Below are 14172 nucleotides of genomic sequence, written 5' to 3' on the forward strand. Positions count from 1 at the left end.
TACTGGGCATACCACCGACCATCTACCCCACTGCGTCAGCTTTAGCCACCCCACGGCAACGTAAAATTACAAAGAGGTGCTCAAACCTGAGCTATCTCGCGTATCTGCCGTCACGCAAATAGAGATGGTAGGTTGCTGCGAAAATTCCGGACGCGACGCGTGTTTCGTTTTGAATAAAAAAAAAAAAAAGACTGGCGTGTTGCGACGCGTAATCGATCGATTACACCGTAAAACGAACGGAACTGTATTAAATAATGAAATAATATGAGTCGTTAAATGTACAATGCGAATTTAACATTATAAAATTGTCGCAAAAGTCTAAATTAGATCTTTTTATACCAGATTACAATTATTACTGTTATAGCTACCTAATCAATTTTTTTAGACATAATTATAACTTTAAAAAACATTAATGTTTGAACTATAATTGAAACTAAAGCAAGCATTGTCGTGCATATTAAGATCTCATTGATTTAATTACTTTCTAGTAAATACAAAATATAGCGGTCATATCTCGTCTATTTCGTTTATACTATCATCTACTTGTTTATGTTATTTCATTTATACTAAAAGTGTATACACAAACATGCACACACAAAAAGAACGGTTTTGCTAAAGTATCTAAAAATTTTGCTAGATACAAATCTGAAAATAATCATGTAGAACGCGCAAACTAATTGCTAGAATGTTAAAATATTTTGCAGTATTACTCACCATGTTTAAATTTCGTACATAATTATTTTGATTATTCAACAAAATTATTTTTGAATCTGTATCTTGCTAAATTTTTAGATACTTCCGTAAAATCGTTCTTTTTGTGTATAATAAAGAAAATAAATAAAATAAAGATAATTCTATTAACACAAAAGAGCATTTCTATATTTTCCAAATTAATTCTTTTGTTTTTTAAAGTGATTTACACAGTACCTAAGTAAAATGCAATGAACAACGTATCACATATAATCATGCAAAGTCAGACATTTGATGTTGAATCTACCACGATTACGAGCCCGACTGCGTCAGCTCCAGTCAGCTCTCTTAAAGCTATAAAAAAGGCACTCAAACGGAATAATCTTGATTTATTTTTAGTTAGCGAAGGATGTAAAATATTTTGCGTGCAACTTTACAGTAGTATCACACTTGATCACGATAATATTTTTCTTTAGTTATTTACACAAATATTCTCATATTAAATTTTACAGCTAAGTATAATATACAAAAAACATTTTACTTACGGATTGGAGCCACCGATCTATGAATGACGTGTTCGAAGTGCAGAGATTTCGAAAGGTCGCAGGACGATGTTATTCGTAATCAGGATTCCATTTGCGGAATTCTCTCGGGCCTGGCTCCTCGTTGTCATACCGTAGAGATCGTCCTTCCAGTTCGGACTTGTCGATGCGACCAAAGCATGTACCCCTACGCGGGTACTCCTGGACCCCCTTATGCAATCTACAGCAAGCCTCTGATCTACCATAAAGTCATTTCATAACCCATCCCGAGGGTTAAGTACCCCTCGAGTCCCAAATCCCGAGTTAAGCGCGAACCCACCGAGAGCTTCAAACTTTCACGACACGATCTCTGGTCTCTTTCCTTCCTCATTTCCCGTCTTTCGCCTTCCTCTCGGTCTTATCTTTCGACAATTAAAGCTATAGAGTTGATACTCACTGAAAAGTTGCTCGAGCAGCAGCACGGTCGATTATTTCTGCGACTTGAGACAAACCGCGATATCCTAATAAGTTGTCTTTAATTCCTCTCCGAAAGAAATAAATAGATTTCTGTTAATAATTTAATTTTTTATTTAATTTTTTCATGTCATCGTTAAAAATTTAATTAAAGCTTAGATAACAATTTGACCTTTCGCGTCAAATTATATGCTTAACGTTATATAAGATTAAAGTAAAATACCAATTCTCTAAAAAAATCGACGTATTTTTTGTCTGCGAATAATACGACGTATTAATTTTTTGATTCGACGGATAGTAGCTGAGATTTTCATCTACGATTAATCTCGACACTGACGTTCAACACTATTACGTGAAGCCGAAGCTGAACAAGACCGTGCATAAATTATAAGCTGTCTCGTAACGCGTTTGCAACGCAACGGGTTCCCGGCAGCTCGAAGAGAAGAAAAAACGCGGTGACACTTGCGTCGGAATTAAAAAGTAAAAGCTCGTTATAAATCAAACGCCTTGTCAGCGGGTGTGGCGGCTGGCCTTTAAGCTGATGCGGGAGGGTAAGGGGGGGACGATAGCGGTCGGGGTGAAGGCGAAAACCCTTTCGTTAATTGCGCATCGCAGATGCCGGGCTATTGCAGCCGCTCTTTACGAGCCACTCTTCCCTCCCGGTGCACGGTGAACGACCGTGGAAAAAAGAGCTGAGCTTCTTTGTAGCTGAGGAAAAGTTCGGGCCGTAAGCTCCGAAAGTGCCTTTAAAAGCGATTACGACCGTGCCTCGTAATCGTAACACGATCCGTTTACCGCGCGGAAAGAGATAGAGGAATTAGACGTGTCCGACAAATTTTTCGCGTAGTTCGCCGTCAAATTCCGAACGACTTCGGAAAAATTGTAATTAAGCCGGTGAGCCGCGCACTCAATAGTTTGAATGAGATTTTATCTCCGGGTAATAAAGTAGTTTTGTCACGACTTTGGCGTTTTTCTTGCGTTATTTTTCGATAACGTTAATTTGACGACCCGATTAATATCCAGAGATTCAATCATCTTATCCGATAATCAAAATTTCGTTTAATTATTATCAGAACTTGTACTCATTTCGAAGATGCTTGGGACGTGGCAATTTCTTCGAGGAAAACGAGGCGACAAATATACATAAAATAATGTATTTATTATAATACCCCACTTCGCTACAGCGATTAACATTGATTTAACACAACTTATACCGTAATTCTATATAATTATGTATTTCCACACACTGACACGATGCCTGGCTGGGACTGGATTCTGGAACGATTGCTTGCAGGAGGACGATGCGAGACAACTCTGTAAGCTAAAACACAAAGGCAGATACACTTATTGGATGTGTTCCAGTAACCGGCGCTCGATTATTTTCACGGCTAATTTATGTGTTTTTATAGTACATAAGTACGGAATCGTTAATATTTCTGCAACGGTGACGCTTTAACTCATTACTGTCTTGCGGCACGACGCGGGGGAGGCACGCAAATAAAAAGCGCGCAAGATCGAGCGGTTATGGGGCCCGAGATGTCGTCTTCGGGGGGTCCACGGGAGAGTCGGTGGATATCTAAAGCAAGATCTCTTCTTCGCGAAGGAGGCTGCTGGTGGCGACGGAGAGAGAAGGTGGAGGGAACCCTGGAGACGTTATTAATTGGCTACACGATAAAACAGTGTTAGTCCCCATTCGCTGTCCTTCGACTGGACCCCCCCTGGCTTCCTCTTAAGATATAGGGCCACGCGACTTCCTCGCGCGCATATGCGCGCGTGTACGTGCGTGCGTGTATCGCCAAGTTGGAGGTCCCGTGAGAATTACGAGGAAAAAGGAATCCCGAGGGTGCCGTGCGCGCGACGGACGGACAACTCGTTTCCGGCGAAATTCCTCACGCTGCAAGAAACACGACATGCACGATCTTATATCTCCCGACAAAAATAATGTTCGTGCTTCGAATTGTATTTAAAAAAAAGAACTTGCTACTTTTCATCGGACAATTAGACGTGAACGAGTATAATCTCTTCTTAAAATTTATTTTTTTGCCGGAATTTTTTTCTCTTATTCGGACTTCTACGGTTTTTTTTTTTTAACAAAAATGATGTTTTTTTGTATATGTATCGTAATTACGGATATAGTTTTAACTCTTAAGTCTTAGCAAAACTGTTGTGTAAGAGACTTATTATTAATTAAAATTAATTTTTTGCTATTTGAAACTACTTCGTGTCATAACACGTAATAATCTATAAGTTGTAGTGCGTACGATCATCGGTAATCGCAAGAGACGATTCCATTTCGAATTAATTATCGAATGGAAATTAACAAGTATACGATTCACATGCGCACACATTAACATTATTAATTATCCGTCGTTAATTAAAAATAAGCTACTAGACATACATAGAATACTCTTGGCATAAGAAGTCCTTGATTTGATATAATCCAGATATGATACTGATCGCTAATATAATTAATGTGCATTTATATTCAAATATGCACAACAAGTACGAGATATCAAGAAGGATAATACAATCAAGAATAAAATCTCTCTTTTTTTTTATTTTATTTCCCATTTTTGTTCCTTCATCAAAATATCACTGAGTGCCGCGAATAATATTTCCTACTATTTATTGATAAAATTTTGTCAATAAACGGTATATCTTATTCCCAATTCTTATATGTCATTAGAGTCATTTAGTGCAATTTGAATTTGTCGAAGAAAAGTCTACGTTAAAAAATGCGCATAAACACATGTTTTTATTTTATGTATTAACATTACATATGACGTGTATGCATGTTTTTGTTTTAACATTACATATGCATTTCGCATCTGTCTCATTTATCGAGACTGTCCATTCTATTAATGTGCTATTAATTAAGGAGCGTATGGAAAACGAGCGACGCGAAACGCAAGAGATATCGTAGATGCGAGCGATGATATATACGGTCTAGTTCGATTTTAACGCGGAAAATGGAAGAATAGTACGCGGCGGCATCAGGGGAATCTATCCGAGATCCGCTGTTCTCTTATCCGTTTGTATCTTTCCGCCCCTTCTAGACCTCTTCTCTATCTGTCGTCCCCATTGATTTTTTCTGTTATCTGCTTGCAATGCGGCTCTCTCTCTCTCCTTTTTCTTCTTTCCATCGTTCTATCCTACTCTTCCTTTTACATCACAGTTTCTTCGCTTTACTCGTTACACACATACATTCGCATCGATAGGATACATATATCGTGTGTGTTTGGTACTCCTATCGTTTTACCTCCTCTCTCCCTCTATTTCTCTATCTCTCCCTCTTTCTCTCACCTTCCCTCTTTCTTTTTATTTTTTATTCTATATCGATACATGCATCCGTCCGCCGTTGTTGTTGCTGTTGTTGTCCCTCCCGCGGATGAGGGAGCAAGCATGAGGGCTATAGGCCATAAGGGCTAACAAGGCGATTACTCATGCCTCCCATAAGAAGAAGTTACAAGCGGCTTCGAAGGTTTATTGCGGCAAATGGCGAAATTTGTACCTTACTAACGATTGGCCGTCTTTTTTTTTGCTTCTGTCATCCCTCCCTCCCGCCTCTCACCCTCTTCGCGTTCGCATTTTTTATCGTTCTGTATGCATCCCCAATATATGCGACCCTCGCGATTTAGCGTCCGATGCATATAATTATGCATTAAATCGTCGATGTATTCTGAAAACGAGTGACACCAGCCTGTCGATCGCGGAATGCAAACGTATTTTATCGTTACTGAAACTCTCACGCAGACGATCAAATATTTGCGGACCATGCATCAATCAAATATCACGACAATTCTGCACGTGAAGCCGATAATTTTTTTAAAAATCCAACAGGAACACAGAGATAATATAAAGAAAACATGTCGGGATAACTATATATAAAATAACTAACGTTTTTCTTCATTTTTTCATTGTAACATTCCAAAATTTTGATTGATGTATGTCTCGGTATTTTCAAACAAAAAATTGTATATTTTAATGGTAAGGATTTATAACGATAGGAAAATGTGTCTCACCTCAAATCTGACGATATTTGGGCCCGCCCGAGTATCCTGACTGCGCGCGATCGACGGACGACTTGTCCCGGACGTCCCGAAAGTCCTGATGACCGATCCTTGACGGCTGGATGCTTGTTCGGGGGCCCCGACTAGGGGCCGAAGTCCGGCAGAACGGCGGCGGCGGCGGCCGGGCTGATGGGCCGATCGTCGAGTTCGGTGGATCCGAAAATGGGTCCGCGGGACGATCGGCGATCCGAGGGCAGGAAACTGCAATTTCGCAAAGTAGGGCCTTAGGTTGGGATTCGTTTTTATTCCGAGGTCAAATTCGCGGCCCACTTGTGTCGAGGAAGGGAACTGGACCCCTCTCGGTTCCGTTCTCCCCCTCCCCTCACGCCCTCTTAAATCCCGTCGGTCGGCCTACGGCAGCTCGGGCTCCGGCAAGCTCTAATTAGATTTTAAGTGAGAAATTGAGCCTGCCGGCAATTTTAAGGAAGCCGAACACACCGCCCTGATTAATATCATTATGTGCGTTCGCTTGTTACACCGTAGGGCCCACGAGATGGAATCCGCGGATATACAGGCGGATGCAAAACTCCTTTGTGATTCAGCGTAGCTTATTGCTCGATTGGCGAAATATTTTACGAAAAAAAAATATCCATCTCTGTTAAATTATTCTTTTAAAATTTTATCATCCATTCTGCATGTTAGACTGTATATAGCGTAAGTTGATTTTCTAATTTACATGAAGAGTACACTATAAGAGAAAAGTATATTAAATTTTAATAAATATTTATTAGAATAGTACTTTTTTTATTTACTAAATGTAAATATATATTTATTTAATACAAGGACCATTAATTTGATTTGACTAGCATTTTTTTTTTTAGTAAAAAATAAAAAATATATTTGTATACTATAAGTACATGTTAAGTTAGTACTATTCAAACGAAAATGTTTATTAAAATATAGTATATCTATCTCATTGTGATAAATTGTTATAATAAATTATCTTGTGTCCTACATACAATAGATAAAGGATCAAAGCCTGTATTTCGAAAAATGTACAATAAATCTGCACAGTGAAAAACGTTAATAAATCACCTGTCGTTCTGGTTGCAACGCGATCAAATAAATGATTCTTGGAGCGTGCTATATCAAAATATGCAACGACTCTCGCGCGATCGAGAGATAGCCAGTGGTTCCTCGTCCAGGTGCCCGAAGGATGAAAGGCGGAAGAGAAGAAGCGCCGAAGAAAGGCTCGCCGGGGGAATAGCAACGGAGAAGAGAGAGGAAGATATGCCATTACAAACGCTTATTTTCGGGTAATCGTGCGCGGTGCCATGAAAGGAACAACTTGTAATTATCATTGTTGTGGATGCATCAGCCGCATCGGACGGTATCTCTTTTTTTTTCTTCTTTTATTTCGATTCCTTCTTCTCTGCCCAGAGGCAACGCTAATTTTTGCGTTTTAAGAAAACAAGGCCCGTTGTCCACGATCACCTCGCCGCGTGTTCTCCGACACGCAAATCGTGCGTATCGATACGTAAATTTCGATACATGCATTGAAAGTACCCGGTAAAATACAATCAGAGATAAGATAACTTAAACAATCATTATCACACATACACACACATCGTATATAAATAATCGAAAAATAACTCTAAAGTTACTGAGAGATTATAATTAACAAAATTATTGAGAATATATAAAATTATAATTTTTTATTAAATAAATCTCAAACAAGTGACAATTTATCTCTTTCTCCGCGCTAATAAAAATCATGAATGCAAATCGCGATTTGAACCGAGGAGCGACAATTTCTCATCGAAACAAAATGTACAAATGCTATGTTAAATATGCGTAACATTATTACGGGCATTATTGCTACACGTTAGCTTTAATGACCGTCAGCTGACTCGGCGCTACCAATATATGCCGTAATAGATTTTATATATATATATATATATATATTATCTAACAGCTTAAACGGCACATATAATCATTAGGATTATATTAATTGTATTATTATCAAGTATAATCGCATGGGCAATGAATTAGAAGAGGCTGGCCTGAGACAGTCACAGTTGTCGTTTTTATAATGAAATAGTGAGTCCGTACTATTAGCACTATTCAGCGGTGGAATATTTTTACATAAATCTTCATCTTCAACGTAATCGACGTGTGCGGTTGCACAGCAGCCCTGTTACTGTTGAATGCCGATGATGCTGTCGTTAGCGCAGGATGATCAAAATCATTAGTCTCGGCAAAGAGCCATCATTAGCACAGCATTAAACGGTTATTAAGGCGTGCGCACGGAAAAATGTGATCTGGCGGGGCGAATAAATTAGACAAGAAAAAAGCCGGCACGTTTACTATTAATCACCGGCCATCCCGATGCCCGGCAGCGTAATGCCTCGTTTTATATCGATTTCTGATTCAGTGCTTTGTTTACTCGTCGTTTTGATAGCCAACCGCCGCAAGTTTAACGACACCGAAGTGTCGTGGCTAACACGCCGTTTGTGATTGGAGTCGCATAAATAAATGGATGCAATCTCCGTTTGTCACTGCCCGCTAATTAAGCCTCCGACATTCGCGAGAGCTCTCGTTGACGTCTGCGCAATATTGACCGCGCAAATTTTATCGAACACCTTGATGCAAATCATATTAAAATGTTAATCATTTAAATTCTTAGAATTTTAGACGAAGTCTAAATCTCTTGTTCGAAATTTCGAATCTTAAAAATTCAGATAAATCATCCCGATCATAGGTCAAAATTAATTTTTTCAAAAGAAATTCGTCACGGTGATTACGTAAATGCCATTACGGAAGCAACGTGCGTGCGTCCGGTTTTATTTCGTAAAAGAGTGGCATAATGAATGTGTGGTGGCGCGGTCGAGTAGACTTTACCCTCTTCGAAACCGACGCAACGCGAGCGGTGATCATCGCTATTCATCAGCTGCTCTCTTTTACCACCGGTGACATGCCGTGGCTAATGACACCTCTAAAGCGCCAGACAACGACGATAATCCCGACGTTCCACTCCACGGGCACCCTTCAATGTGCACGATTTTCCGAAATCTCGTGCGGGCGTCACGCGTATCACCTGTCGTCCACGCGCGCTAACGTGGCGGGCACGCAACATACAAAAAAATGTGTTAGCATGCAGGTAGCATAATTCTCAATGACTTAGTGAAGTTTGACCTACAACTCGATTCTTTCTATAGAAACGTGCGCCGAGTTTTTCAATTATTTCCTGAATAATTTCTTAGACTACCAACAATTAAGTGTATATATCTCTTCTTCTGCTTTTATCCATACACTTTTTGACGAAATTATTTTGTCAAAAACGAAATCCTTTAGGCTAATGACGTATAGAAAAATGTGAGCAAACGTAAGCAGTAAGCAAATCAACATTTTTTTTGTGTGCTGCTGCTTAATATTACCGCCTTATCTTTTCAACCATAATTGACCGATTCACTTACTGTTTTCGTTTTCGTTTTATTGCTTATGCTTTTCTCTGTCACTATAGCTTCAATAACACTATGGATTTGAAACTTGAGTTTTATTGTCTTTACCGAAATTTGAATGCGTCGATTTGTAATCCCTCTTTCTCTCCCACTTTTTGCACTTTAATTTCGAGTATAAGATCTCGTGCAGATTATAAGGTAAATAAAGTTGTTAACGCACAAAGCAGGGAATTAAAGTTATAGTCCCTCGAAATTAATGCGAATAAACCGGCAGTTATAAAGTATTACACGTATGAAAGATTTATTACGTAGGAATAATTATATAATTCAACACGTTCAATGGCGCATAAATTTTGCGTGACTTGCTACGTGATCGCACGAAAAAAAAATTAGGTGTGCATAATTCCCTTATGTTATTTGCGGTACCAAGTAATTCATGTGGTACTAAACATGTTAATTAACATGACGTATCAAGATTTAAAAGAGTAAATAAGCAGCTAGAAGCCCTGAATTTAATCGCTGCGTAGTTAAATAATAAATAAACGACAGGGATAAACATCGCGTATCAAGTAGTTCGTTCCTTGAACGCGAGTAAAAAATGAGCCAGGAGGTTCCCACTTAGCTGACTTAATTAATGACCGAATCCATCATCGGGACGTTCCCACAATAAGGCAGAAGACCGCCTGCCACCCTGCGAAGTAAAGCCTGTATGCAACCCTTTTTCTCAACGACCACCTCTTTTCACGCGTATTACTAAGTAGACAAAACCGCGACGCAACTGGCTGACCAGTTCACCTCTCCAGAACGAAGATCTCCGCCGTTGTCATCTATAACGGTCGTTCAGGACCGTTTCGGGATGCTGAACTCGATTCCTAAACTGGATTTCGACGACAACACCTCGACGAAACATTTTGAAACGAGGATGAAGAGCGAACTCTAGTTAACGTGAGACCGCGACGAAGTCTTCCTTCGGCGGAAAGTTCGAGAGTTATCGACTTATAAACTATTCTAATCATAAACTAATTTCAATCTAAATTATTAATATTATTTAATAATTAATAATTTAGTGCAAGCTTAAGGAACGTCGAAAGCCAAAACATGACGTTAAATCCTAATCATACTTCCCTGATTAATCACACTCTCTGGCACGTATTCATTTGGAAAGTCTCAAATTAGCTCAGTCCGCACGGACTAAGATAGGAGTCTGGTGTATCAATGTCGCGAGATCGTTGCCTTTGGTATCAAGTCATCAGGAGCGCGTGCAAGCGGCTGCCGCCCTCGTCCGATGATAAATGATACGTTGAAATCTAGCACGGCTGAAACCGTCCAGCAGCGATGCGGCGTGAAACTCCTCGGCGGACGCAGGAGAAGAGGAAAAAAAAAGTCAACAGAGAGAAAGAGAGAGAGAGAGAGAGAGAGAGAGAGAGAGAAAGAGAAAAAAGAGAGGGAAGGAGAGAAGTCTGAGAGAGCGACGAGTGCCTGTCCTAAAGTTCTGTGTCGTGACCGGTAACCGGTGGTGACCAGTAAGAGAATCCCAGAAAGCCGAGAGCCAGCCTTGCAGACTCCCGAAGGCTAGAACTCCTAGGGAATCCAAACAAAACCGGTCCAGTCAGATCCGGAGCACTCACTGGCCAGTCCGGGCTGCCGGCTATCCTCTACCTGATCTTCCTTCTTCTCTTCTCTCCTTCTCTTTCTTTTTTTGTCCATCTTTCTCTTTCTTTCTCCGAACTGCCTCGCTTTTTCGAACACACGAGTCTATCCAATGCTCCTGAAAGCGTGGCGTGGCGGACAAAGCGGAGAAGTACCCGAACACGCTCCGCCGCCTGTCGAAAATCGATATTTCATGTAATTATTCGCACGGTGCGCGAGGGAAATCCGACGCAGCCTCTCCATCGTCGTCGTCGCTACTCTCTCGAGGTCGGAAGAGCGAGGCGGATTCTCATTGTCGTGTAACCACCATGCTCTTACGTAACGGAAAAACATTCGCAGAGAGAGAGAAAGAAAGAGAGAGAGAGAGAGAGAGAGAGGCAGACAATCTTTGCAGTTTCAAAATACCAACGGTATGACGGATGCGACTCGAACTAACTCGCAGCTCTTCCTTTCACTCCGTCATCGTTGTTGGCGATATATTTTTCGCGCGCTCGTTCGCGACGTCTCCACTAACGTCTTACGCTTTTTTTCTGAGCACATAAATTCCACGATGAGTTTCATGAATCTCCCAGGTGAGTCAATAGAATGTTATCGCGCAGATATCCGCATGATATCCGCTTTAACTTAGATCCTCCTTTTCGTAAAGATACGTGTCATATATGTTGCTCGATAGACACGTTATTTTCCCGTAACCCTCGAACGACACACATGGGTCACTCGTGTCCGACTCGATTTTAAGGCTCGAAAAATTCTGTAAAAATTCACACATTTTTTGAGGTCTCTACTAAATTATTCTGCCATGCAAACATTGGAAAAAATATTTAGAACAATTATGGAAATTACTTTCTGCACCAGAAAAAGAAAATAATTCAGTTTTGATATAAAAATTGTAACTTTGCTATATATGTACAAAAAAAAACATTGTAGGATGTTTTTGTACAGATATCATAATTTGTAAAAAAAAATATTAGACGAACCAGATGCAAAAAAAGTGCAATTATTCGAGCATATTTGAAAATGTCATATTTTTAATGTGGACAAATAGAGTATTTTTGAAGAAAATACATAAGGCCATGTGCACAGGTATATGAGAAATAAGAACTGTTAGAAATAGCATGCAATCATGTGTGTCGTCCAAAGGTACCGAAAATAAGTGTGTCGTTCGAGGGTTAAGAATCAACATCTTTCACACGATGTATACATCATATTCGTTATCTAAAGAAAATCACGTTGTCCTTCGACGTGAGGCCTGGATTTCCAACTTTGAAAAACTCCGCCATGTTGTACCTCCGTCAGCACAATCAGGCCGCTGATGTCCGGTAACGTGACAGTCCGATATAACCGATCGACAACGAAGGCTCCCGCGAGCGAGGACGCGATGGTATGTGGTAATAACGTATAACGCCAGATAGTATCTCGATATGGAGAAAAAAATCGAGCGTTGCGGACGTCGATGACGTGATTAGGATGGAACGTTGTACGTCGTCGTCGTTAGCTCACGCCCGTGACGAATCACCCCGTGGACTAAGCTGAGAACGACAATTCGCCCTGTCTCTCCCTCTCTCTTTCTTTCTTTTCTAAGGCTCTTCCGAGACTACCGAGGAGATGACAAAAGAGCTACCGATATATAAGGGCGATCCGAATGATTTCTAGACGACGTCCATTATGATCGATCTTGCGATCGATCTGTCACTATTAGATTACCAAAGTGGAAAAGCCTCACACGTTGCTGCGAAAGGTTGAGGAGTACCTTTTCGACTTTGTTTCGCCAGTAGCGACAAGATATCGTATTACCGTCAATTATTTTAATTTTTTAAGAATATTCCAATTTGATGGATCATCATAATGATTTCATATAGACTTAAAAACAGCAACGTGCATCGTGGAACACAATGTGGAATATTATAGCAGACTGTGCGCAGTTCTAAAGCTTCGACGAACGTGCGTAGGTAGTCGGCGATCTGTGCGCTCAATACATTCCCGAGGACTACGATATTAACTCAAGTTCGCGTAAATTAGAGGGGAACGAGGCGAGAAACGTAACTGCCAAGCTCCATATCTCGAGGCTGCAACGAGGCCGGATTCTCACAGGAAATGGTCGAGATGATCGTCGAATGGAGAAGGCGAAAATCGGAATTGCTTAACGAAGGGTATAAAGACATCGACGAGTGACGATAAAGCGTGAAACGAACCAACAGGCTCCACGAGCTATTAAGTCCACGAAGTTATCCGCACCGGTTCCGCCGCACGTTTTACCTTGACTTTTTAATCTTTAATCGGTCGATCGGCCATATCTCGCGCCCTCGCGGACTCGCATCTGGAAACCTTACACCGGATTGTTTTCTCTCGCATTCGTGAGAATGGCTGATGTTTTTCACTATAAAACAGAAGACAAGAGCGCAATATACTCCCTCTGATCTCCGTCGAGCGGGTTGTTACAAATGCAATTTACAATAACGATCTCTCTACTAGATATCGCGATGTTATCGCCTATTGTTATCGCGAGTAAACGCATATAATATGCGACCCTTATTAATGCAATTTCCGATTCTTATTATATTGTTTTAGATTATATAAATTTTTTCACAGCCTAGCAAGAGATTTATCGTTTCGTCGGCTTCTTTCTTGGAACGATTTCTCCATACAGCACAAACATCCATGCAAGAATACAAATAAAAGTAGCAGGTTAAAGTTTAGAATGGAATTTCATTTGTGCTACATAATGAATTATGTTCCACACAAAAAAGGTCAGAACACTGATGAAATGGTCGACAGCGCACGTACTTCTTTAGAAAAAGTGAAAATTTCGTACGATATTGACCTGGTCGCATCCTTTGAGAAAACTATGAGCAAAATATCTATCGGAAGGTATGATGGGAGGGAAACAGTTTTGGCTTCGTTTTGAACCTTCTAGACAAACCATCGGATCTCGGCGATAGACATTTCTTTGGTACCTCTCGAGTTCTCAAGTTTAACGCAGTATCCGAAAAAGATCGTGCCAATAGTCGCCGTTGTAGGATTATAAGCCCCCTTTGCCCTGCCATCCGTCCCTGGATCCCTTCATCTCACCAGGTTGCACTACCTCTTCTTAGACTTCACAACCACGACTGTGCGGTAGGCACGTACGCGATACCTTTAAGCGAAAGTTCGCCTGCGTGGTAAGAGATACCTCTTACATGCTCTTCGATAGTGGCTCTCTCGCTTCCTCTCTCATGTAGAACGAATGAAGGACCAGAAGAATGGGCGCTCCCTTTGAACCTTGCTAGAATTCTGCGCTTACCCACGCCAAGAGATCGAAGATTTTTAGAGAAAAAGAGAGAGAAAGAATAAATAAAAGAAGAAGAAAGAATGAGAGAGAGAGAGAGA

At 40.6% G+C, this 14172-nt stretch overlaps 1 pseudogene; it reads right to left on the minus strand.

Annotated features, from left to right (window-relative positions):
• Positions 1-2858: 2858 nt before the first annotated feature.
• LOC108760168 (uncharacterized) overlaps positions 2859-14172 on the minus strand; it is a 24461-nt pseudogene continuing 13147 nt past the window's right edge.

Source organism: Trachymyrmex cornetzi, unplaced genomic scaffold (assembly GCF_001594075.2).
Source record: "Trachymyrmex cornetzi isolate Tcor2-1 unplaced genomic scaffold, Tcor1.1 scaffold223, whole genome shotgun sequence".
Classification (NCBI taxonomy): domain Eukaryota; kingdom Metazoa; phylum Arthropoda; class Insecta; order Hymenoptera; family Formicidae; genus Trachymyrmex; species Trachymyrmex cornetzi.